We start from the raw sequence: 23,051 nt of genomic DNA on the forward strand, positions 1-23,051 counted from the left end.
AAATAACATTAACATTAATTGGATACCCAGTAAATCTGAGTGCTTTTGTTTGAAATATAAGAAAATTATGGTATTCTGGAGTATGGTAGGTAGCTTCCTATTGGGGAAAAGTATAATTTGACCATGTGTGCTTAACATTTTGGGGAATTTTTATTCTCTTTAATTATCTCAATGTGGTTTCAAGCATTTAGGACTGCAAATCACATTAAGAAATAGCCAGAATTTGAACATGGTGTAATCATAATCATTAGTTTTAGTCTAAATGTTTATGTAGTTAAAGGATTTATTCCTTGAGCAAGGATTTGTTAAAGAAGACTGTAGAGGCCACTTTTAGGCAAACAGGCTTGAGTGGACCGACCTCAAAATACCCAGTGGCCCTAACTGACCAATGGGCTACTTACATCCAGGCGCAATTACCAAAAAAGGGAAAATTCCACATGTCGCCATACTTGCTCACATTCACTCTTTAGAAACAGCCCCCACCCACTGCCGGGTAGCAGAGAGCCTTTCCTTTGCTCTCCTGCCAGCGGATCCTTCACGGTGTATTCAATAAACTTCTTTCTCCTTTGCTCTGCCTCCGGTGAATTCTTTCCCCTCCCGCGCCGGTGGCTTCCACCCCATCTTCACCCCACATCTGGGGGCCCCCCATCCGATCAGGAGAGACACCACGTTTAGACACCACAAAGACTTCCTTGTAAGGTAAATGCTACCGCAAATTCAGAAATAATGATTTTAATCGTGTATGAAGTTATTTTATTATGCGTATCAGATAACCACTATCCCATATTTCACCAACAGAAATACAAGAACATTATCAGAGCGGGAGTGTTCCTGTTGATCAGATATGTATGTGAAGCCGCCAAACTCTGGTATCAGGGATTGTGTTCTTCTGGCCACCTGGGGAAAGAAGCAGCCAGGAAAATCTGGCTGGGGCTGGAAGAAGACTAATGTACTAATATTTATTTATGAAAGGCTCATATATTCTGCTCTTCCAGGAACTATTACAGGAAGGGTTTCACTGCAGTGCACCCAAGGTGAAAACAGAAACTGCAATGTTTACTACATGGAAAAGCCACAACCTACCACTGAAGAAACGTCAAAGGTTTTCTCTTTGACTTAAAAAGAAAAAATTAAAACCGATTAATTGTGATCTCACTTATTTGACAGTTAAGATAGAGAATTTTTAGCAAGATAATATGTTGTTACATAAGCAAATCTCTTCATAGGCAAAAAAACGGTTTGTTGATGTTTTTGAAAGTTAATCAAGATTCCACATAGACATTAGGTTAATATTCGTATCCACTAGAAAGGGAAAGGTTCAGATAGTTTAATTTAACCCTTTTCATCTTCCAAAGAAGATTATTCATGTGAGTATCCTTGGTGAGCTCATTTTTTTTATGCAAAAGAAGGCCAGCATGTAATCAAATGAAGGCTCTATGTAATCAAATGACCCATCAAATTAATTAGTAAGATTTTAATCCAGTGCAACTCGCATGCTAATTAACATGTCAAGTATGTACACACAAAATCTTCCCACACAAGTTATTTTGAAAAATCTTTACAAGTATGTATATATGGTTATAAGTGCATGATATGCCTCTGAAGCAACTACACAAGAACCTTCGAAGGAACAACGACCGTCTCCATCGAGGTAAGAAGTTGAGAAGTAGCTGAGAAGCGAGGAAGGCAGAAAAGGAAACTTTTTTTTTTTTAGTTACATAATTTGGTATTTCTAGTTCTGTTCCAGATGTATGTATATGAGCTATACAAAACAAATTTTTAAATATTTAAGCTTTGCACAAGACTTGACAAAAATGACAGAAAGGAGAAGGTGGAAGAGGCCAAGGAAAGAAAAGGGGTATGGGAAAAGATTTAACAAGGATGAGAGAAGAGAAGTAGGGAAAGGAAAGCATTTATAGGGTTTTATTTCTGTAATACTACCCTGGGCTGAACCCCCCTTACCCTTTCTTACTATCCTTCCCCCACAAAGTCTGGGTCCAGTTCGAGTTCTCTTTGTCTCTTGCCTGGTGGACTACCACAGATGCCTTTCTGTCTTCCCTGTTTCCAATGTTGTCTGCTCAAACCTACCCTCCACCCCACATGCCCTACATTATAACCTTTCAGTGGCTCTCTCTCTACCACCTGTAGGTTGTTCGCTGCCTGCCTCTCCATCTCTCTCATTTCTCCTACCTTGAATAAACTCTAGCAACCCTCAACCATTTATTTTTCCTTCAGCAGTATGTGCTAGTTTTATTCATCCTGCTATCATTCATGTGGTTCACAACACCTTAAAAAAAACATGCTATGGCCTCCCCTCCCATTTTTTAATGACATTGTTTTATGATTATCTGTCTACGTTACTGGTTTCCTCCATGGGCTGCGATATGCCTTATTCCTACTCGCATGATTAGGACCCATTATTTGACCTGGCATGTTCAGTAAGTGCTGACTAACGGTGAAAAGGAGAGCACCCTCAACCTACCTCTATTACACTAAGAAAGGCATTTTACTTGATAACTTTATTTGTTTAATATAAGAGCACAATATAACTACAGAATGTATCTCTTCTGAGATTTTCCATTAGTTAGTGTTTATATTGTGCCTAGAACCCAAAGGTGCTGTTATCCATATCATAACATCATACTCCGGCTTCCTCACTTTTTTATTATGGAAACTTTGAAACGTAATCAAAAGTAGAGAGAAAGGTTCCATGAGCCCCAGGTGTCAACATCTTGCCAATATTGCTTCATCTACCCTCCCTATCACACATGCTGAAAGCAAATTTGAATCATTCAAATATTTTACCTGTGAACACTTTATCATGCTTCTCCAACACATTCAGACTTTTTAACATAACGTTGATAACAATGACTGGCATTTATCCATGGTATTATAATCTGTCTGAAGATTTTGAATAATTATGTGAAAAAATCTAAATTCCAAAATCACTTTGGTTAGGTTTAAATAACTGGTTTGGGGACATTTCTCTTGATAGTAATTGGCCAGGGTTTGGTGAAAGTCAACAGTCTGCATTCTTGCAAAGAGCCAAGGACTGTGTGTTCAGGTCGGGCCTGAAGGGGATTAAAGGAACTCCGATGTGGAAGTTTCAGACATCCTAGCTCTGCCGCTCAAAGGGATGTTGCCTGTCCCCCCACTCTCCTAGGCACTAAATTCCCATCTGTATTTCTTTTTCAGGAAATATTAGTCTTTTTACTTGAATTAGCAAAGATAAGCCCAGAGCAATAAAAACTGTTGTGTTTCAAAACTCTCATGCTTACTGTGATTGCCACAGCAATGATCCTTTTCTAAATATGTAAGTTATTTTAAATGGCTCAGGACACTCGGAGCCACTTTTAGTCCAATTCAGGAACTTTTTTTTTTAAACTTAGGTAAAATGGGTATATGAAGTTATATTAGCTTCAGGTATACAACATAATAATTTGATATTTTCATACACTACAAAGAGACAGACCACAGGAAGTCTAGTTACCATCCCTTACTGTACAATTGACATCTTTTACCTGTTCTTGCCTACTCTCAATTCCCTTCTTCTCTGATAACCACCCTTTTGTCTTTCGTACTTAGGAATTTTGTTTTGTTTTGTTTTTTAAATTCCATCCATAAGTGGATTCATACGGTATTCATCTTTCTCTGTCTGACTTATTTCACTTAGCGTTATACCCTCAATATTCATCCATGTTGTCACAAATGGCAAGATTTTCCTCTTCTTTATGGCTGAGTAGTGCCCCATTGTGGGTCTATACCACATCTCTTATCTATTCATCTGTCAACACTCAGGTTGTTTCCATGTCTTGACTGTTGTAAGGAATGCTGCAATAAACATAGGGAGGCATAAGTCTTTTAAAAGTAATATCTTTATTTTTTTCAGATAAATATTCAGAGGTGGGATTGCTGGATCATATGCGAGTTCCATATTTAATTTTGTTGAGGAATCTCCATACTGTTTTCCACTGTGGCTGCACCAGTTTACATTCTCACCAACAGTGCTTAAGGAGTCCCTTTTTCTCCATATCCTCACCAATGCTTGTTTTTTCCTGTCTTTAAGTTTTTTTTTTTGATGTTTATTTATTTTTGAGAGAAAGAGACAGAGCACAAGCAGGGGAGGGGCAGAAAAAGAGGGAGACAGAGAATCCAAAGCAGTCTCCAGGCTCTGAGCTGTCAGCACAGAGCCCAATGTGGGGCTCAAACCCACAAACTGTGAGATCATGACCTGAAATGAAGTCTGATGCTTAACTGATTGAGCCACCCAGGTGCCCCAGTTATTTCTTGTCTTTATGATACTAGCCATTCTGACAGGTTTGAGATGATATCTCATTGAGATTTTGATTTGCATTTCCCTGCTAATTAGTAATATTGAGCATCTTTTTCACATGCCTGTTGGCCACTTATAGATCTTCTTTGGAAAAATATCTATTCAGATCCTCTGCCCATTTTTTGATCGGATTGTCTGTTCATTTGCTATTGAGGTATATCAGCTCTATATCTTTTGGATATCAGCCCTTTATTGGATATATGATTTGAAAATATCTTCTCACATTCAGATTACCTTTTTATTTTGTTGATGGTTTCCTTCACTGTGCAGGAGCTTTTTAGTTTGACGTAGCCTCGTGTGTTTATTTTTGCTTTTGTTGCCATTGCCTGTAGAATTAGAGCCAAAAAAAAAAACATATTGCCAAGAGCTATGTCAAGGAGCTAAGTTCCTATGTTTTCTTCTAGGAGTTTTGTGGTTTTAGGTCTTACTTTCAAGTCTTTAATCCATTTTGAGTTGATTTTTATATATGGTATAAGATAAGGGTCCAATTTTAGTTTTCTTTATGTGACTGCATCCAGTTTTCCCAGCACCTTTTATTGAACAGATTATCCTTTCCCCATTGTATACTCTTGACTCCTTGTGGTAAATTATTGTCCTTATATACATGCACTTATTTCTGGGCTCTCTACTCTGTTCCATTGATCTATATGTCTGTTGTCTGCCAATACCCTATTGTTTGATTACTATAACTTTATAGTATAGTTTGAAATCAGGGAAGGTAATACTTCCAGCTTTGTTCTTCCTTCTCCAAATTGCTTTGGCTATTCAGGGTCTTTAGTGGTTCCATACAAATTTTAAAATTATTTGTTATAGTTCTGTGAAAAATGTCATTGGAATTTTGATAAGGATTGCACCGAATTTATAGATTGCTTTGGATAGTATGGACATTTTAAAAAATTTTAATCTTCCAATCCATGAGCAGAAAATATCTTTCAATTTATTTGTATCTTCTTCAATTTCTTTAACCAATCCCTTACAGTTTTCAGTGTAGAGCTATTTTACCTCCTTGGTTAAATTTATTCCTAGGCATTTTATTCTTTTTCATGCCATTGTAAATGAGATTATTTTCTTAATTTCTCTTTCTGATAGTTCATCAGTAGTATATAAAAATACAATCAATTTCTATATATCAATTTTTTATCCTACAGCTTTACTGAATTTATTTATTAATTCTAAGAGTTTTTGGGTAAAGTCTTTAGGATTGTCTATATCATTATGTCATTTGCAAATAGTGATAGTTTTACTTCTTTCTGTCCTATGCAGATGACTTTTATTTCTTTTTCTTGCCTAATTACCACAGCCAGCACTTCTAGTACTAGGTTGAATAAAAGTGGTGAAACTGGGCATCCTTCTATTGTTCCTGATCTTAAAGGAAAAGGTTTCAGCTTTCCACTGTTGAGTGTGGGTTTTCTGTGGGTTTGTCATATGTGACCTGTGTGATGTTGAGGAGTTTTTCCTCTATCCTCACATTTTGAGTGGTTTTATCATAAATGGATGTTGAATTTTGTCAACCACTTCTTCTACATCTCTTGAGATGATTATATGGTTTTTATCTTTCTTTTCATTAATGTGATGTATCACATTAAATTATCTGTAGATGTTGAACCATCTTTGCATCTCTGGAATAAATCCCACTTGATCATGGTGTATCATCCTTTGAATGGATTGTTGAATTCAGTTTTCTAATATTTTTGAAGATTTATACATCTATATTCATCAAAGACATTGGCCTATATATATTTTTTATTGTCCTTGTCTGGTTTTGGTAGCAGAATAGTGCTGACCTCATAAAATGAGTTTGGAAGGATTCCTTTTCCTTCAAATTTTTGTAAGAGTTTGCAAAGGACCAGAAGCTTTACAAAAAAAAAAAAAAAAAAAAAAAAAAAAAGTAAAGTTTTTTTTTTTTTTTAATTTATTTATTTACTTTGAGAGAGAGTGTGTGGGGGAGGGACAGAGAGAGAGGAAGGGAGAGAATCCCAATCAGGCTCGATACTGTCAGTGCTGACCCGACGTGAGGCTAGATCTCACGAACCCTGATTGTGACCTGAACAGAAATCAAAACTCAGACGCTTAACCAACTGAACCACCCAGATGTTTCTCCAAAAGAAGAAAATTAAAGCCAATAAATCTAATTATGGACAACCTGCATCTTCAGCTAAGATAAATAAATAAACTTTCACTGAAGTGGTAAGAAATGTTACTGACCACAAACTCACTAAACAAAATACAAAATAATTTCCTTGTCTAGTAGTCAATGTCTACATCCCATTTAGGAGTAAGATGATGCCTAAGGTGATTTCATTGGCTATTTAATGAGACACCTATCCAATTATAGAAGTAGTTGCTCAATTAATAAATAGGACCACATTAGTTGTTCCCTTCCTTTCTTTGTGAGTCAGCCATTTTAATTTTTGCCCCAATGGACTGCAAAGTTGGCCATGAAACAACACTTAATTATTTTACCTACTTCAATTACATAAATTTACCACTCAGTTATTCAGAATTAACCTGGAGAAAATTGGAGATTATGTCAGTCACAGTATAATGAGATATGTGCAGGTTTATGGTAGTGGGGGCAGAGAGGAGAGGGCCGACACTTCAAAATTTACTTCTCTGTAGCTTTATAAGGCAGAGGTTACTGAAAGCTCAAATCAACTCTCCAGCGACAACATACAGCGCCCAACATCTTTACATCTGTAAACATCTGTAACATCTTTACAACAGCTCTATCTTACAAAACATTACATAAGTAACTTGAGCATACAAAAATATTTCAGAGAGATTACAGAGGTACTAGCTGACATATGTTATCATGTCAAAGTGTATTCCAGCCACTCCTGAGATACAGAAGAGTCACATAAAAACATGCCTCATACATTACTAATGCTGCCAGATCTGGTAGGACTTGAGCACTGGAACTAATGTATTTTGACCAGGGTTAGCAATCCTCCACAATGAAATGGTACAAATCTTTACAAATTGCATCTCTTTATGCATACCCTTACCTAGTATTCGTGGTATATGCAAGCACAATAGGGACTGTCTCAAGAAAACGAAGGAAGCAGGACCCCACCTTGGGATTCTAAAAGTAAACTAAACTCAGATGACTTTCCCCTCTTGAATAGACACTAAAAAAAATCGTCTTAAAGTAACATGCATCTGGAATCACCCATTGAGTCTTCAGTGGTATCTCATTAGCAACTTCTCCTAGATTGAAAGGTAATGTTTAGAAGTTATTGCGTTTTCTTGATTTTTTTTTTATTAATAATTATAGACCCCAACCATCAAAGGGCAGAATAACATTAGGATCTTTTTTATGGTTCACGCATACTGTCAGTTTTTGTTTATTGGTGGGACTTGACATAATGTTAATGAAACAAATCCAGGCTTCCTGCCAGTCTTTTGCTTCTTGGAACAACAAAAATAAATGAAAGACATTTGTAGTAGGCATTCCTTTATATATAACCGATGAGATGGTAGCATCATTGAAGCAGGGTTTTTTTTTTTTTTTTTGTAAAGTTTATTTTTTTATTTTGAGAGAGAGAGTGAGCATGGCGGAGGGGCAGAGACAGAGAGAGAATGAGAATCCCAAGCAGGTGCAGAGCCTGATGCAGGGCTCAATCCCGTGAACGTTGAGATCATGACCTGAGCCGAAATCAAGAATCAGCCGCTTAACTGACTGAGCCCCCCAGGTGCCCCTAGTATACATAGAAACAGTTTTGTGCTAGAGAGAGCAAGCAGGGCAGGATGACAGTCACAAAGCTACCAGTCATTGCCAGTATCACAGTCACCTGACCACTTTTATTTCAATTCACTATGTGTGTGTAGGTGTGTGTATGACTTGTACATATTTTTGTCTCATTCTGACCCTATGAGATATACTCTTTTGTGTCTCCCTCAAATGTTGGAACACCCATTCATATCAAGGGTGTATCAACTAAAAGAGGATTAAATGGCAATCCTGAGTTGAATTAAATAGGGACTGTACATACAGTGCTAGCATCTGAATTAACTCACTTGGCATTTCTTCTTAGTGTATTTATTTATTTTGAGAGAGAGAGAGAGAGAGAGAGAGAGAGCATGAGAGGGAAAGAAAGAGAATCCCAAATAGGCTCCTCACTGTCAGCATGGAGCCTGATGCGGGGTTCAAACTCACAAACCTCAAGATCCTTAGGTTTCACCTAAGCTGAAACCAAGAGCTGGAGGCTTAACCACCCAGGCGCCCCTTGGCATTTTTCTTTTAATTTTAAAAAATGTTTTATTATTTATTTTTGAGGGAGACAGAGACAGAGCACAAGCAGGGGAGGTGCAGAGAGAAAGGGAGACAGAATCTGAAGCTGACTCCAGGCTCTGAGCTATCAGCACACAGCTGGACACGGGGCTCGAACCCACAAACCGTGAGATCATGACCTGAGCCAAAGTCAGATTCTTAACTGACTGAGCCACCCAGGTGCTCCATTGGCCTTTATTTTTTTATGCAATATTGTGATTATAGTCTCTCTTCTTAGCTTCTCACTTCACATATGCTTATGTAAAGTTCAGCAAGAACAGGCAATTGTTTCTAACTTAGAACATCAGAATGATAAAAACCGTAATATATAGTTAGAAATATTATTTTCTCCAAGGCAGAAAAACTTACTGGCACAAACTCAAAAACTACATTTTCTTGGCTTTTGTCTTAAAGTAGAACTGACAGCCATGAGTTAAGGAAATAATTACGGGAAAGGATGCAGAGGAATATAACCCGAGAGAGAAGAGACATGTAATACCTATGAATTACAACTTTGTGTGGTCAGCATTTTTATTTGTAGAGATAGTCCGACTATGTATTATCTGTACATAAATAAATATGGTCACAGTACATGTAAAATATTTATAAATTATTTGTCAGGTGCAAGTACTTATTTATATTTGTTTTTTACTGCTCCAATCACTACACAATCAAAGCACTTTAAGGAAATTAAAAACACAAGTTAGTTCTAGCTGTATCTATAATAAATTCAGCTTCATAAAAATAATTAGTCCTGCATCTGAAATATAATTTTGGTGGATTGACTTCCTTTTCTAAATAATAAATATACGTAACCAGAGAAACGTTGTTTATAAGCATCCAGGGGAAGGTGGTAGATTACAACTGCATCATTTAATTTCTGTCCCATGGAATTTAACAAAGTGAGAAAAACAAAACAAAAAAATAAATAAATAAAACCCAATCAAAAAATGTTCACCCACAGCCACAAACAAGAACAAGAAAATAACATAATGCAATCTAATAAACTAACTACAAAGAAAGGTTTCCGGAAGGGGAAGAAAAATGCCATATAAATGGTGTCAAGAAAATTCAATCTTTTTCTTTGGATTGAACACTAGTGGAACGTGCTCCAGGAGAAAAGTGGATGAAGGCAGGAGAAAGGAACTACAGGGCACCTCTGATAGAAGTAAAAGCTCCAGGGTTACACAGTGAAAGGATCTTGACCTACAGTATCTTCCACTAGGTAGAGTTACTCTAGAACAATGCCAGGGCAGAGGGCAGAGGAGAGAGTAGAGCCCTGAGTTCTAATAAAGATTCCATGACACTTCATCTGAGCTATCCCATGTGCATGACCACCTTCCCTCCTCCCAACCATCGGGCTATAGAAAATTGACCAGAACATGAAATATTCAGCTTTTAGACTCTAGCTTGGGAAAACAAAAAAGGATGGATCCAGAAAATGCAGTGCAGTGTTGGGTACTTTAATTTTTAAGGGAAATTAAGTATTAGAACTCAGCCATCCACATATAACCAAAATGAAAAGATAAGATTCCATCTCAAAAAAAAGTATGAATATATCGTTTAAAAGCAGAAGAAAATTCCTTGTGATTGCTGCACTCAGTGCAGCGACGAGAACACAATGATTCAGTGAGAACACAAATTCGGTAAATCAGGCACTTAATGGCCAGTCTTTCTTCAAGCTCTAAGACCCACCATTATTCTGAAGGTCAGTACACCTGTGGATCAGCTCATCTTCAGTCCTCTCTGCATTTCGAAGCTGAATCAACACTTGCCTCCACGATCTTCAATTCCAGTATTCTACTCCGATCACAACAACCCTATCCATCCAGTCTCCCACTGTTCTTAGTCTTCCACGTCCAGCCTCTACCTTTCTCCAGCTTATCATCCCCTCTCACTCTACCGTCCTTCCCTATCCAGTACAGATCTTAATCACTTATGATTAGGTGAGTCTATGATTCTAATCACCTCTTACCAACAACTCCATTCTCCTAGAAATGTTTGCTCTCTTGGTTTCCGTGAGTCCACCTTTCCTTGGTTTTGCTTCCTGGGGTCTTCTGCACTAGAACATTCTCCTCCCATTATTCCTAGTGAGGAGTCTTGCCTCAGATTTCATCTTCTGCCCTCTTCTTCCTTCTCCATATCTATTAGTTTCCTTTTGTTGCTATAAGAAAATGATCACAAACTTAAAACATAAATTTATTCCTTTATGGTTAATGGAGGCCAGAAGTCCAAAACCAGTTTCACTGGGCTAAAGTCAAGGTGTTAGAAAGGCTGGTGTCTTCTGGATTTTCTGAGGGAAGAATCAGTTTCCTTTCCTTTTCCAGTTTCTAGTGGCCACCTGTTTCTTACCTTGTTGTTCTTTCCTCCATCTTCAAAGAGCAATACTTCAACCTCCGTTTCAATAATCACATTGCTTTCTCTTGACTTTGATTCCTCCTGAGTCTGTCTTATAAGGAGCATTATATCAGGCTCACCAGATAACCCAGGATTATCTTAGTTTTATCTTAATCTTAAAGTATCCTAATTTAATCACATCTACAAAATCTCTTTTGCATTTAGCTAATAGTCACAGATTCCAGGGGTTAGGATGTAGATAAAAGTTGGAGAGGGAACATATTCGGAAAGTCATATAAGTCATTATTCCTGAGGCAATTCCAAAGTCTTTTAACTATAATTCATATATTAAAGATTCTCTAAATTAGTTTCTACTGTTGAGGCTTTTCTGCTAAGCTACAGACCTACCTCTCCAATTCCTCCATGTCGAGTATTCCAGACACCTCGAACTCAAAATATCCAGATAGTTACCAGTCTAACTTTGTACCTTTTATATTAATAAAATTGTCCTCTCCTTTCTCATATATTTAAACTTCTCCTTCAATCTGCATCAATTTCATTAGAATGCAACCATAATTAAGGGACCCCTTCTTCCACTTATACCTGCTTCCTCAAAAAAACCTTTCCAATGTCCTCCAACTAGGTTAAACTTCTCTATTTTACACTTTCTATAAACATTATAAGCATTATAAACCATCCCATCTATAGTGCTTAACACATTATAATTTTACACAGAGTTATATTTCATATAAATTTATTGGTATGAATATTTTATCCATCTGTTTCTTCCACTAGACTATAAGCTCCATGAAGGAATAAACCATGACTGCTCTTACATAAAAGTGCATTTCACTAACTTTACACAGGTCCTGGATCATAGATGACCCTCAGCGGATACTTGTTAAATGAATGAATCATTAAGTACCTGTACTCTGCCAGAAAATGTGCCAGATGTTTGAAAAAAACAATAAACCATGCAAACATAAGCAGATTCCACTATTTTTTAACCTTTCTTTTAGTAGTTTTGGGTTAATTTTGATTTGCAGGGAGGTTATTGAAGTTTATTATTGTAGTATTTTTCCCTAAAAAATTAGTGTGTACATAGGACTGGTATTTTTTTTTCCAATTGAATTTTCTTGCTAAAGAATGCAGATATAAGTTTCTTTCTATTTGACATGCAGAGATGGCCTTAGACTGGGGCATCCTGGTGGTTCAGTTGGTTAAGTATCCAACTTTGGCTCGGGTCATGATCTTGCGGTTCGTGAGTTTGAGCCCCACAACGGACTCTGCACTAGTGCTGCAGAGCCTGCTTGGGATTGTCTCTCTCTCTCTTTCTCTCTCTCTCTCTCTCAATCTTTCTAAATAAATAAATAAATAAATACTTTAAAAAGGAGAAAAAAAATGGCTTTAGAATGACTAAGGCAATTTTTGCTCCTTGGCCAACACTTCCATATTTTGAGGGAAAATGGACATTAAAGACAATGCCACTATAGTAAATACTATTGTTTCAAAATTTATGAATCCATAGCCTCAAGGGTGTAAGATTTCCCAGAGTTGGAGTCTGATAAGCAATCAAGACACCTGCCATTTTTTGATGGTCACCTGACTTTGTGTTAGGAAACTGGGAAGAGAAAGATGATCTGCATCATTACCCCACCTTCTGGTAACGCCCTAATTGTGACACAAGGTCTTCTAACTTGATTGTGTGGATAGCATGAGTACAAAGAAAAACAACAGCCCCTAACTTGTGTAGCTTTAACTCAAATAATGCTCAGGATTGTCACAAAAGAATGCAATCAGTCTTTTTCTATTAAGAATGATTGCTAAAAACTTTAACTTCCCATCTCCATTCATTCTTCTGAATAATTGAATACTTGGAAAATACAAGCAGAAAATTTCATTTATCATATTTGGATTGAAAATTGGTTAGTGGCAGATAAATTAGAGTAGGAAAGAGAATGTAGACATCAAAAACTTCAGGAAGTCAGAAAGAACACATTTCTGAAACCAGATTTCATGATATAGAAATGTCCTACATTGCGAATATGGTTATTTCTAATAATAAATCTGTCAATGGAAGCAAGCAATAACATTTCCACAATATTTGCACAACCTTTATTTGCCTATTTTACACATATCAAGTCTTTGAGTTCAGGGTATCCAATATCCTAAGTGGAAAATGGATCTACTGATTTATAATATGTTTTCTGTTTATGAGTACAATTCATCCTCGACTTCTCTAATACCTCAAGTACAATTCATAATCTTGAGGAGCTAGTGGCAAGTAACATATAAGAATCACATCTGAAAATCTCTACGTGTTCTGAATGGGGTCTTGCTAGAACTTCTGGCACCCAGCCAGCTATGGGATTTTTCATCTATATATAAAGCCTCCTACTTTTCTTCATTATTCAAGATGGTATACTTAAGGGCCTCTTCATCATTTCACTACAGCTTGGTATTTGTTTTTTTTTTAATTTTTTTTTTTCAACGTTTATTTATTTTTGGGACAGAGAGAGACAGAGCATGAACGGGGGAGGGTCAGAGAGAGAGGGAGACACAGAATCGGAAACAGGCTCCAGGCTCTGAGCCATCAGCCCAGAGCCCGACGCGGGGCTCGAACCCACGGACCGCGAGATCGTGACCTGGCTGAAGTCGGACGCTTAACCGACTGCGCCACCCAGGCGCCCCTACAGCTTGGTATTTGAAGAACATGGTCAAGATTTATTTATTGGGAATGAGGAGTTGCTTGAACTTGACAATAATGTAGGGTTTACTTCCCTCTTCCTACCTACTAGACTAAAAATTCAACAAATGGCCATTGTGTCTTCATTACAAAACTAGTCAAACCCTTTGTATTCTCTAGTTTGGCAGTAAGAGTTTACTCTAAGACCTGCTGCAGCTACCCATTGATAAATCCTGTTCTTTGAATTGGAGAAACTCACAAGGCTTGCGGGCACCTTTTTTTTTTTTTTTTTTTTCAATGTCTAATGCATATGAACGTTTAAAGAACTTTGACTAAAGATAATAAGGTGATACTTTTTTTTCCTGGCTTTTCAAATTGAAATTAATAAATGATGTCTTTAGTTGATTAAATCATAAAGCTAATTAATACCAAGGAGTTCCTGTGAAATTAGTCAGATTCCATAATTTGAAAGAAATTTGTATATGGGATAGCACAATTCAATATTCATAAAGGTTTTTTTTTCTAAGACTAAAGAGATACCTGTTAATGGGTTTCCAAAAATAAAGAGATTCCGTAATTATCACTTAAACAACTCATTATCTATTTCAGAATTAGACCAGTCAAGTTCTTTATCATTTCTAATTCATATTTAGAGAAGAGAGTAGCCGTGGTCACTCTTCTTTTCCTAAAATTGGCCCCCTACATCATATCACTTTTTCAAAGGTATGATGGAGTAAGCATGAAGGTTGTTTTTGCTTTTTCACAAAAGCCTTCACTTAAACTACCGAAGCCAGTACTGAATTTTTTTCAACTCTATTTTAGTCCTTTTCCCCCTGCTGCCACCTCATTGTTTTACAAGTAATGATAAATGTGATAATGAGTAATGACATCTATTCATGGAAAATGTGAAAGGTCTGAAGTTACAGTACTTTTCATTAGGAAAATGTGTCTCTAGCAGAGTCAGGCACTTTGACTTAATCAGCCCCGCTCCAGTTCGGTAAAGGAAATGAATTTTCCTTAAATTTCATAGAGTCTCTGTTTCTTCCTCCGCCTCCCACCACTTCAGTCCTATTAACTACACAAGATTTTTCACGGTAGTTTAAGTGTAAAGAAATGTTTCAACTCTTATTTTTATCCATTAAAATGCAAATGATGTAGGGCTTCCTGATTGTTTAATCGCCTGGGGGCTTTTGGATATGCAACATTGAGTACATGTTTTCAAAGTGCGTTCTTCTATATCCTTCATCCTCTCCCTTCCGATATGCAGGACACTGTGAATGATTAGTGTTAAGCCAGGAAAGCAAGATGTACGTAGAGATTTAAAATGACCTTGCTTTCTTGGTCTCCATTTGGGACTAGCGGTATGATGCACAGAGGCCATTTTAAAAACAGAAGCTGCACTTGTTATTTCTATAGTTCTTCTGTATCAGAAGTTCACACTATTGATCTCTAAACTGACATGAGTAGTATGTTATTTGAACTTCAGGTAAAAAAACTACTACCTGTGAAATTAATGTAAGAAATATGGTCCACCACAAAAATCTGTGGGTTTAGAAATACGGATTTTTGTCAGTTTGACTTGCAAAAAAAAAGGTGTTACATATTTATGTATTAAGCATTTACTCTTCAAGATAGAATATATCTATATAATACCAACTATATATATATATATATATATATATATATATATATAATGCTACCAAAATGAAATGTTAATGTCTACAAAAAGAATGAAATTAATTTATCTGTAACACAGAGTGGGTAAGAATTTTTTAAAAGGTAATATATATCGTTTTCACACTAATCAATCTGTGTATGTATATATATATGATATACATACCCCTGTAGCTAATTCTAGATTTTTTTTTAATACTGTAAACAAATAGACCATCTGGTATTATAAAACCTGTGTGTGCAGGAGTTTGTTCCTCTGAGATATGTAATGTGTAGATTGCTGTATTTATAGCCCCTCCTTTTCCAACCATTGTGTTCTCAACCCGTTTCTGTACGTGCCCTTTATTTCCAAGTGACATTTTTAGTCATTCACAATAAAAAAATTATCTCATATATATATATATCATATATATATGATTTATTATTACTTACATGATATAGATAGATATATATTATTTATCTTTACTTATATAAGTACATATATAATATATAATAAATAATATATGTACTTACATCATATATATATATATGTTTTCTCAGTCAGATTCTTAACTTCCATTGAGTGATATCAACATGACTTTTCTTTAAAAAAAATTTTTTTTCAGTTTATGTAGTTTTGAAAGAGAAACAGAGCATGAGCATGAGTGGAGTAGGGGCAGAGAGAGAGGGAGACACAGATGTAAAGCAGGCCCCAGGTTCTGAGCTGCCAGCACTCAGAGCCCAACGCAGGGCTCAGACTCACAAATTGTAAGATCATAACCTGAGCTGAAGTTAACCTCAGCTTAACTGACTGAGCCACCCAGGTGCCCCTCAACATGCATTTTTAAGGTGACCTACCTTTATCCAAATATCCCTTTCTACAAACCCAAGGAGAAACACTACACCATTCATCTTTACTATCTTCCCTTTCTACTCTCTCTTCCAGGAATACTTACCACCCAGGCCACATATGTCACCTAGACTTGGTTTTCCTTAGCTCACTTTATGCTTCATGAAAATGTCCCTGTTTTGTGTCCCAGATCTTCAAGTTCTTAGTCAGTACTATAAACTAATCTACTTCCCACATTAATATTTGCATATATCTACACAGTATTCCATGTAATATATAGAGGGAAGATGGTTAAAACCACAAACCCACTGTCATAGTAAGAAAGTAGGGCAGTCCGTGTATAAGATATTGGATTTAGTATCTTAATGAGCCCTTTTTTGGCTTCTTAAGTTGCCTGATATAATTAGCTTTCTGCACTTTCAGAAAGTAAGATCTGCTTTGAAATGTGGAAATTCAAGGAACATATTCCCAAATCAATGGCCATAGCCAAGCCAATAGGCATAGCAATTATGGCTCTTTGGGGGAAGATTGTATCAAATGTAGGTTCTTGGATCTGCCTAAAATATTTCCTTTTCCCTGATCTTGTTTTCAATTTAACGATTAACTGTCAAACACAAAATAAAGTTCCCTTAAATTACTTTTGAGCATAATATTCGTCTTTTGATCCTAACAGGTAACACTCAAGCTGAACCGCTATCAACAAACCCCTCTTTGCTGATTTCTGGACCAGATTATAGGCAAGCTTCTCCACTTAGAACCATGCAACTATCTTGTAGTCACTTTATTTCCCAGGCAATAAATACTAATCTCAGCAAGCGTTTGCCTAAATAAGTTTGTGACCATTTGAAGACCCACTCTATAAATATCTCCACAACTCTCTGCCTGTTTAAAAATGACACTTCAGAGAAGGCTTTTGGTTCAATGAGTCTCTCAGTCCCAAAGCATTACTTCTTCTAGCTTTAAAATGCTTCCCTTCTTTTTGGATGGAGAGGATGGTAGGGTAGTTTCATTTCTGTGAGTCAAAAGATTTTTTTGGACCACTTGACAAAGTAACAATGCTGCCTTCCTGCCATCTAGCTGAAGAATTTTGCAAAAGGGTTGGAAAATTAAATTCTTAATCTATAAAGATTCTTATTCAAATAAACGATTTGATTCAATAACACAAATTTAATTGCTCCTGGAGTTTGAAAAGCATTGTTTTTATGATATGGTAATTAATTTAAACTCGTTCATATTATAAGCCATCCAAAGATTTTAAGCAAAAACTAAATGGATCATATCTGTAAAAGTAACAACTGGCGTTGCATGTAAATTTAGTCTTAAAATTATAGTATATGCTTCAAATTAATAAACACTAAACATTTACGTAAAATTACATAGTATTTTTTTTACTTATTCTCTTCCTTGTTTAACTCATCAATTCCGTTTTTTTCAGTAGCACACTTGAACTCTATGCCTATGTCATTTCATCATAAAAAGTAGGCTACATGGAACAAATAAGCAGAAAAAAATTTCTGTTGTTCATACACAAGTAAGAGCTTTCATAATACATTAGAATCTTCTAGAAAAAAAATTATGTCTTTCCTATTAATAGGCCCAAAGATACAAGGATGAAGAAGAAGCTAAAGTTTCCTAAAAATTAGTTCTTATATCTTACACACCAAGAAATGTGATCCGATGCTCTATCACAGGAGATTCATAGAGGATTCATAACAGAGAGAGCCACAGAAAGCCAAGCACTTAAAAAAATTTAACTTGTCAAAATTTCAAAAGCCCTTCTGACACTTACCAGTGCCACAGAAATGATGCATCTACTGGCACTGTGCATTCGTAGTCTGAAGAAATACAGTAATACTACATGGATTTCTGATGTATTAAAAATTTCCCCTTTGCTAGGGTTTTAAGGCCAAGTGATACACATTAGGTTTGCCTGAGCTTGTAGCCCTAAAACTCTCCCGTCTATATTTAGTTAGTTTTATATTATTCTACGCTAAAAGCTAAGTTGCTTTTGTAATTGCTCACAATTCACTTTACTATGCACATATTATCTCTCTGAAAAAAACCCAGTATGGGCATACCTCAGGTTGGGATGGTATCTTTCATTTATTTGGCACTCTCCAACTGCATTGGAACCATCCAGTGCCTCTGGTACAGGCATCACAGTAGTTATCACAACTAAATCAGGAAACCAAGCCGCTAACTGGTTCTGTGGCCCAGGGTCACTCATCTCACCTTCTGAGGCTTCCTCTGGTGCTTCTAAAATGAGGCGATTATACTTTTTCTAAGATACTTTCCAGGTATAAAATTCCATGGTTCTTTTCTTTTTTTTTAATTTTTTGAAATGTTTCATTATTTATTTTTGAGAGAGAAAGAACATGAACAGGGGAGGGGCAGAGAGAGAGGGAGACACAGAACCCGAAGCAGTTTCCAGGCTCCGGGCTGTCAGCAGAGCTGTCAAGGCGGGGCTCGAACTCACAAACTGTGAGATCATGACCTGAGCCGAAGTTGGAAGCTTAACCAACTGAGCCACCGAGGCATCCCTAAAGTTCCATGGTTCTTAATTAAGGGAGCAAGCAGACGAAGCGAGTAATGGGAACACGTAGGAAGAAGTGGTACCCAATTCAGAGCACTAGATGCCAAATCTTTGGCAAAACTATTCACGTATTTGAAAAGCAGAGGGATGGTTGTGGAAAAGTCAGGAGAAACTAGAGAGAGATCCACTGTCTGAAGATAAAATGGTGTGGATCCAGATTTGTGAGTCTGATGCTTGTCTTTACCGAATGCATTGTCTAACCATGCATAGCCTGGGTTGCAAAAATCCTCAAGTGTCAAAATTAAGTTAAGGCAAAACTTGCAAAACAGATGAAAATGAGGAAAACCCCTAGAAATAAGAAAACAACAGAATGGTGATTCTAATGTCTGAGCAACAGGGGGGTAGGCTGAAAAAGCAGCAGTGGGAAGACATAAGGTAGATAGATACACAGCTGTATATCATGAAAAATTGGGGGGTGGAAAAAAATTTGTAGATTGATTCCCAGCAACTAAGCACCACCAGAAATAAAAGAAAACTCCCATCTTTGGAAGAATATAATGACTCTAGAGTTGCTGCAATGTATTATCTGTAATTTGCACGTTTTAACCCCAAATTCATCTATATACAAAAAAACCCCAAGAATGTATGAATTTATACTCAGGAAAAGGAGTCAGTCAATAAACAGACTCTGAGTGGTCTCAGATATTGGATTAACAGGCAAGGATTATAAGGTAGCTGTTATAAATATGTTCAAAAATAATAAACATGGTTAAATAATTAAAGGAAAATATCAATGAATAAACAGATAATCTATACAGAAATTCTAAAAAAATTATGGTTATTAAAAACTTTCCTAGATTGGCTTGATAGAAAAATTAGACATGGCAGAAGAAAGAAATAGTGAACCTGAAAATAAATCAGTATAAATTACCCACTTTGAAGAACAGAGACAAAAATATTAAAGAAAAATGAACAGTACCTCAGGATATGATCTATTCTGGAGAACGTTCTGTGTGCACTTGAGAAAATGTGTATTCTGCTGCTAGTGAATGAAATGTTCTGTATATGTTTGTTAAGGTCCATTTAGTCTGAAGTATGGTTCAAGTGCAATATTTACTTATTTTTCTTGTCTTTTTTTTTTTTTTTTTCTTTTCTTTTTCTTTTCTTTCTTTTCAACGTTTATTTATTTTTGGGACAGAGAGAGACAGAGCATGAACGGGGGAGGGGCAGAGAGAGAGGGAGACACAGAATTGGAAACAGGCTCCAGGCTCCGAGCCATCAGCCCGGAGCCTGACGCGGGGCTCGAACTCACGGACTGCGAGATCGTGACCTGGCTGAAGTCGGACGCTCAACCGACTGCGCCACCCAGGCGCCCCTTATTTTTCTTGTCTTAATGACGTACCCATTGTTGAAATTGGGGTATTGACGTCCTCTACTGTTATATTATTGTATACTTCTCCCTTCATAGCTCTTGGTATTTTTTGAATATATGATGGTACTCCAATGTTGGACACATATATATTTATGATCATTACATCCTCTTGATGAATTGATCCCCCTATGCCATTCTTATGTGTGTCCTTAAAGCTCCCTTTTGTGGGTAGCATACGGTCAGGTATTTTTTTTTAAAGTGCATCCAGCCACTTTATGTCTTATGATTGAATAATCCAATCCGTTTGTATTTAGCAAATTATTGATAGGTGAGGACTTACTAATGACATCTTATTAATCGTTTTCTGGATATTTTATAGTTCCCTTGTTCCTTTCTTCCTCTCTTGCTGCCCTCCTTTGTAGATTTTCTGCAGTTGTATGCTTTGATTCCCTTCCCTTTACCTTTTGTGAATCTATTACAGGTTTTTGCTTTGTGGTTTCCCTGAGGCTTACATAAAACATCTTATAAATATAGCAGTCTATTATGTGCTGGTAACAACTTAACTTGCATTGCATACAAAAACTTTACACGTTTACTCCATCTTTTTATGTTTTTTATACCACAATTTACCTCTTTTCATACTGTGTACTTTTTAACAAATTGTTGTACTTGTAGTTATTTTTAATACTCTTACTCTTTAACCTTTGTATTAGAGTTTAGTGTTTAACATTCCACCATATTACAGTATTAGAATGTTCTAAGTTTGACTTTATATGTACCATTACCAGTGTGTTGTACATCTTCATATTTTTTCATGTTACTAATTTCAGGAGATTCATGGATGAGGTGTTCCCAGTGGCTCATAGGTAGGCTCTTTGATGGAGTCCATAATGCAATTAGTAGGATCCATATCCTTTTATGCCCCCCCAAGAGTCCTATCCGTTGTTCTCCCAACCTTTTTCCACCCTCTAGTCATGTAGCTCAGGATTCGGTAATGTCTAATGGACAAGACAGAAATGAGCGCCTTTGGCAACATCTTGGGTAAGCAGGATATTCTTTCACATGCTCTCCCTTTCCCCTGTGGGACAAATCATGGGCCAAGAAAATCTCTCTTGGCTCTGAGATGTGTCACCCTGGGGAATGGGAAATTTAGGTAAAGTAGAACTATTTCTCTTGCCCTCTCCTATGTATCCAGACATACTTTTGTTTGTTTGTTTGTTTGTTTTGCTTTTGCTCCAGCAATGTGCTGGAACTTCTCAGGAAACCTGGACTTCCACAAAGGCCCCCTTGTCCATGGGTGATTTTCTAAGACAGTTTTCCAGGAGTTCCTGGACAACAGCTGAAGGGCAAGAACTGTTCATAAATCACTGCAGAGTCCACAACTAGGATATCCACAATGTTTGTCTGCCTGTGGGCCAATGCACAGTTGGGCACAACTCCTGCCCATGTTCCTTGGCACATGATGCTGGATTCCATGGCTCCCACAAAGGGACTGTGACTGTGGATGGATGCTGAATTCTTGCTGTTGAAATGAGGACCAAAAAGAAGAAATGTCTTCTCCTGCCATGATGCTGATGTCACTCTGAGTCCAGGATTTTCATTGGGGGCTGGTCACATTGGCACTTTTTCCCTACACAACAAGCCATGATTTCCAAAGTTCCAGACTCCCAGAAGAAAAGCAGGTATTTACTATGAATCACATTGTTTGCACAATTTCGATAAGCTGGTACAGCAGGGTTTAGTGCCCAAGGCATGCAAAACAGTCTTATGATTTAGTAACAGGGAAAATTCCAAAGTCAAGTTTCCATATGCCACCCTTACAAGCAAGTTCTTCAAAGGGCAACATCAGAGCTGCTGTATTAACTCCTTCCTACACAGGCACACTGGCACTGTTACTACACCCAGCAGAGGTATTTCCTTTCATTAGCTACAGTTGAATCTGGTTGGGATTTTATTTCCACAACTTCCAGAAATAGCCTCATTACTCTGCCAAGAAACCAGGCACCAGCCCACTATCTCCATCTCTTCAGATGTCTGAGTTTCACTTCTACAAATCTCTTCCTTAGAGCTTTTATTTTTTTTTTTTTAATTTTTTTTTCAACATTTATTTATTTTTGGGACAGAGAGAGACAGAGCATGAATGGGGGAGGGGCAGAGAGAGAGGGAGACACAGAATCGGAAACAGGCTCCAGGCTCTGAGCCATCAGCCCAGAGCCTGACGCGGGGCTCGAACTCACGGACCGCGAGATTGTGACCTGGCTGAAGTCAGACGCTTAACCGACTGCGCCACCCAGGCGCCCCATAGAGCTTTTAAATTTTAGTAATTCCAACCCCGTCTTTGTTCATCTTGACCCGGGAGTGGTCACTGCTTCCTGAAGTTACTATTTCTATATTTTATGATTTTAGTGGGTTTTTTTTCCCCTTTCACGTGACATTGTTAACAACCTTAGACTTAGCTTTAAAATATTGATGTTCAGTTGTATCTCTTCAGGTAACTACTGTGCTTTTTGCTAGACCCTGACTGACACAAAAGCAGAGACCGTCTTCCTTTGGAAGAGATAGTAGACAAGCAAGAGCCAACAGGATTTATTGATTCCTTACTCACGATTCTCCCTTTTTGGTACCAGATTTGTGGTACCAAATCTGTGGTAAAGCAGCTGTGGCAATGGCAACAGTGACAGCACCAGCTGCAAATTTACTGACCTCTGATGACACCTATGGTAGGTGAACTTGAAACAAAATTTTAGCATCGGCCTCCCCAAATCTCCCTTCTCCAGTTCTTCCAATGACACTTCAAGTGTTTTTGAAGTTTCTTCCTCCTTATATCATCTAGAGTAATTTTTGATTCCTGTGCTAAATTTTGATAGCTCTATAGGTCTACAGGCTATTTATTAAAAGACTACAGGGGGGCCTGGGTGGCTCAGTCGGTTAAGTGTCCGAGTTCAGCTCAGGTCATGATCTCACGGTTCATTAGTTGGAGCCTCACGTCAGGTTCTGCGCTGACAGCTCAGAGCCTG

At 37.3% G+C, this 23,051-nt stretch overlaps 1 long non-coding RNA gene across 1 annotated transcript; it reads left to right on the plus strand.

Annotated features, from left to right (window-relative positions):
• The first annotated feature begins 1,551 nt into the window (after nt 1–1,551).
• Nucleotides 1,552–22,108, plus strand: LOC147577540 (uncharacterized). Its single transcript, XR_015255856.1, has 3 exons — nt 1,552–1,651; nt 20,865–20,900; nt 21,274–22,108. It is a non-coding gene; the product is annotated as an uncharacterized LOC147577540 (long non-coding RNA).
• Nucleotides 22,109–23,051: the final 943 nt, after the last annotated feature.

This window comes from Puma concolor, chromosome C2 (assembly GCF_028749965.1).
Source record: "Puma concolor isolate L17-30 chromosome C2, mPumCon1.1.hap2, whole genome shotgun sequence".
Taxonomy (NCBI): domain Eukaryota; kingdom Metazoa; phylum Chordata; class Mammalia; order Carnivora; family Felidae; genus Puma; species Puma concolor.